At 37.3% G+C, this 3,915-nt stretch overlaps 2 long non-coding RNA genes across 2 annotated transcripts in view; both read left to right on the top strand.

The window, feature by feature from the left end:
* Positions 1–631: 631 nt before the first annotated feature.
* LOC107092147 lies at positions 632–1,855 on the top strand. Its single transcript, XR_001481564.1, has 5 exons — positions 632–712; positions 882–1,079; positions 1,157–1,206; positions 1,318–1,571; positions 1,725–1,855. It is a non-coding gene; the product is annotated as an uncharacterized LOC107092147 (long non-coding RNA).
* An 870-nt stretch (positions 1,856–2,725) lies between these two features.
* Positions 2,726–3,915, top strand: part of LOC107092148 — a 3,216-nt gene continuing 2,026 nt past the window's right edge. The window contains exons 1-2 of the long non-coding RNA XR_001481565.1: positions 2,726–2,884; positions 3,013–3,133. This is a non-coding gene — a long non-coding RNA (uncharacterized LOC107092148). The remainder of the gene's footprint in view (positions 2,885–3,012; positions 3,134–3,915) is intronic.

Raw genomic sequence — 3,915 nt, 5'->3', positions numbered from 1 at the left:
CAACATGTCATGCTAACCCCGAAATCCCTCATACTCCGTCAGCAACCCCCGCTCCGCCCCGCTGCGCTCCAGACCGGCTGCTCAAAGCAAAGCCTACACTGTGGCTTCCGTCCACTCTCCTCTGAGTCCCTTGGAGATGGTAGAGAGCATGCGCGGGATGATTAAATTCAAAGCAGCAAAACATACGGAAATGATCCATGGAAATAATTACAATCCATTATTTTTGGGGGGATTTTTTCATTAATTTCATACATTTTTATGGGATTTCGGTGTAACAATCAACATATACTCAATCGAACTGAACCGAAAACCGTGACCAGAAACCGTGAATCGAACCGGGGATTTTGTGAACCGTTCCACACCTAATATTTAGATAGATAGATAGATAGATAGATAGATAGATAGACAGACATATACAGTATATCTATGGATTTCCACAGTGTGGAAATCCATGCAAGTTCCTGTGGCATGAGGTAGTTGTCTAGAGATTACATTTTTTTCTGTATTTTTCAAAATTCACAAAAAATTCACCAAGACAAATCGCATGCCAAGACAGAAAACCTCAACGTACACAGCAGAACTTAAAAGCCTCTGATTACCAGATCTGTAAATGTCTTACTTTTTTCCAGCATTCCTAAAGACCAAGATAATGATGTAACACCACTTCATCCAAATACAGCAGCTAGTACATCAGCAAGTACATCTGGTGAAGGTAGGGTGCATCTTCCTTTGTTTCCCTTTTCCCTCCTACAATGTCCCATTTTGTATACTGTGTTCCACTTCGTTTGTTGATTCATCAGTTACCAACATTTGCATTTGTGCTCTCTATTTTGAATTGTTATAATGCTAATTTATATACTACATAGATGTTTTGCCATCAGAATGGATGACTGTTGCAGATCCCAAAAGAGCTGTGCGGCTCTTTACCCAATAGCTGCTGAACTATATGCAAAGTTTTGAAAAAAATCATTTTACAGTGGACTTGAGGAAAGATCAGGAAGAACAGGACATGTCCTATGTCCGCTTCTACAAGCGCAACAATGTGGAGTGGGGGTCACCATTGACATGCAGACTTGAAGGTGTGTGTTTTTTATCTTGTTTAAATTATGTTATTGTCATTTAATACTTTAGCATGCAGTTTCAATCTTTTCCATAGGTGATGCTGCTGTAGGACTAGGCGTTACCCGACATGTCACCTTAATATTGGTCGGTGTTACTCTTTACATAATTTTTTCATTAGACTTTTTGTACTACTTCAACAAAAACAGCAATGTTGTGTCCTTAATTTATGCTGCATTTAAACTGTTTTTAAACTAGGAAATGGCGCAATCACCAAAGTGTTTGAGGGCCAAACAGACCATTTGGTACCTGCCAACTCTGCTGTGATGGTGGAGAGCGAGCTTTTTTTGATGGCAGGTCGAATGATAGGGCATTGCTTTTTGTATGGCGGTCCTGGTTTCCCCGGTCTCAGCCCATCCATCACACATGTTCTGCTTGGAGGTTCCCTAGACACTGCCACAGTCATGATTGAAGACTGTCCTGATTTGGATATTCGGGAAACAATTACAGTGGTAGGTTTGGAAACTTTCATTTTAACTACACATTGCTGAGAAGTTATTATCCAAGAGTCTTGTGTCTAGTTCAATTCCAGTTCTTTTTTTTAGCTGGGGAGCGTCAAAACCTTGTTTTTTTGTCTCCACATATGTCCTTTGTTCTGTGTTAAGTTGGCAGAAAATTGTGAACTGACAGATGAGGAACGGGGCCAAGTAGTCAGCCTTTGCATGCCATGGGATCATCCTTTCCCAACTCCAAGCAACATGAAGTGACTTCATGACAAGCTGCTCCTGCATGCAGTAAGAAAAATATTTGTATTATGAGTGATTTAAAATTGTCTTCTTAATTTTAATGTCCTAAAACTTGGCATATACGAAGACATAACATTTTTTACTTTCCTCCACGACCTGCTTCATTCAACATAAATTACACTTGTCTTTAAAACTGGACACTTTAAGCTTCCACCTGGTGGTTGCATTGTCACAATGTACTACTCTGTCAAGCCACAAGAGAGCACATATATCAGTGAAGAGCTTTAATTGCAGTTTTCAAAATAAAAGAGAAAAATCTAAGAAATAACAGTGAGCTTTGTACTAAAATGTGCATAATTGCACAGAATAATGTCTATAATTCCATGTTATATACATATTTCAAAAATATATATTGCTATTTCCAAGGCAACAGTTAAATATTTAGTACCTGTATTAGGATATAGCTATAAACTTTATAAGATATTACCACACATGCAGAGTAAAAGTAAGTACACTTAGTGGAATATTTACAACAAATTGTCTAGTTTTGTGCATCAAATTTCAGTCTATAAATGGTATTTGATGTCAGTTATTCCACAGAAGCTATACTGGATCACCAAGAACCTCAAAAAACTGCCAAGCTGCAAATTCGTGAAACCACTTGGTAGATGCACATCAGGCATCATGTCAACAAAACAATTTTGCCATAATCTGTTTATGCTTAAGACCAAGACATCTGCTAGCAGTGATCTGACACATTCAAAAAATATGTGAGTATGATGTGACCGTGTTGTATATTAGTACACGCTAGTACTACTGGTGGTTTGTGTAGACAAGGGGATGAGTTCCTACTCATGAATGTTCAAACTAAGTGGACAATTTCAATTACTATGTCATATGTTTTTGTTTATTTCTTCATATAAAACTGTTTTTAACAGGTTCTGGGACGATCAGCAAGACAAGTAAAGCAGTTGAGAAAGGGACTGAAGGAAACTGGCATTTGGCCGCTTCTCTCAAATAGGGCCGATGTGGTGAAGTTGCTTTTTCCTTGTGAGAGAGAAGCTGAGATCACACCCCATGTATGTGAGATTTGTTTTGGTAAAAACCTTTAAGATGTACTTAAGTCATGCCGTTTCTGAATACTTTGCCTGAACTTTTATTCCCAAGTATGAATTCAAAGACTTCAGACTAGTTTCTGTTTTTGCAGATGATTCTTGGCCACATAAAATGGCCCACAACAAATCCAGATTCTGATGACGATGAAGATGGCGTCTCTGCTGAGGCTGTCACTCGAGTCACTGCTTTCTTCAGGACCTTTGTAGAACATGGTATGTTTTCTGAACTTTGGATTATTACCGATGCCTACAAACCTTTATCCTTTAACTGTTTGTTTGTTACAGATTACTAACATGTTGGTCCAAACTAAAGTCACATTGTCAAAACTTTTTACATAGTTGGTGAAGGAGACGTCTGTATCAGGCAAAATCTTTTGTGGTCAAATCATTTGATTACACTTTCCAAATTTCACAAAGTATTTTCACATTTTTAACTTATTATTACTACTTTAATAGCAATAATAAGTTAGAAATAATTTTTAAATAAATTTGTCATGTGATTCAATACGAAAATATTGAATGACGTGTTTTAATCAGTGTTGCTAAGGCAACACCTCTTGCATTGCTGCTGCATATGCATCGTCCTGCACATTTTAAATGATGACTGAAAACTATCCCAGCAAGTTAGAAAATTTGGAAATCAGCATCTGGTATTAAGCCACACCATCTGATCTTCTACTCTGGTGTCTCTGTCGCTGTGTGCAGTAGTTCCAACTGGCTGACTGTTGTGGTGTTCCCTACCAGTTATACCTGTTATATATAAAAAATAAACCTGATCTTTGCTTACAATACTGTCATATCATTAATGGAGGCCATAACACAATAATGATAACACATTTATGAATGGAGAAATCAATTTTCACCAGAAAACAACATAACATTTTACACAATGTTACTTTAAGTGACTATATTGTACAATATATATATATATATATATATATATATATTAGGGCTGGGCGATAATTCAATAATGATATATATCGATCGATAGACGT

Source organism: Cyprinodon variegatus, unplaced genomic scaffold, assembly GCF_000732505.1.
Source record: "Cyprinodon variegatus isolate N-32 unplaced genomic scaffold, C_variegatus-1.0 Scaffold369, whole genome shotgun sequence".
Classification (NCBI taxonomy): Eukaryota; Metazoa; Chordata; class Actinopteri; order Cyprinodontiformes; family Cyprinodontidae; genus Cyprinodon; species Cyprinodon variegatus.
The sequence above is the reverse complement of the archived record's forward strand: the minus strand, read 5'-3'. Positions and strand labels throughout refer to the sequence as shown.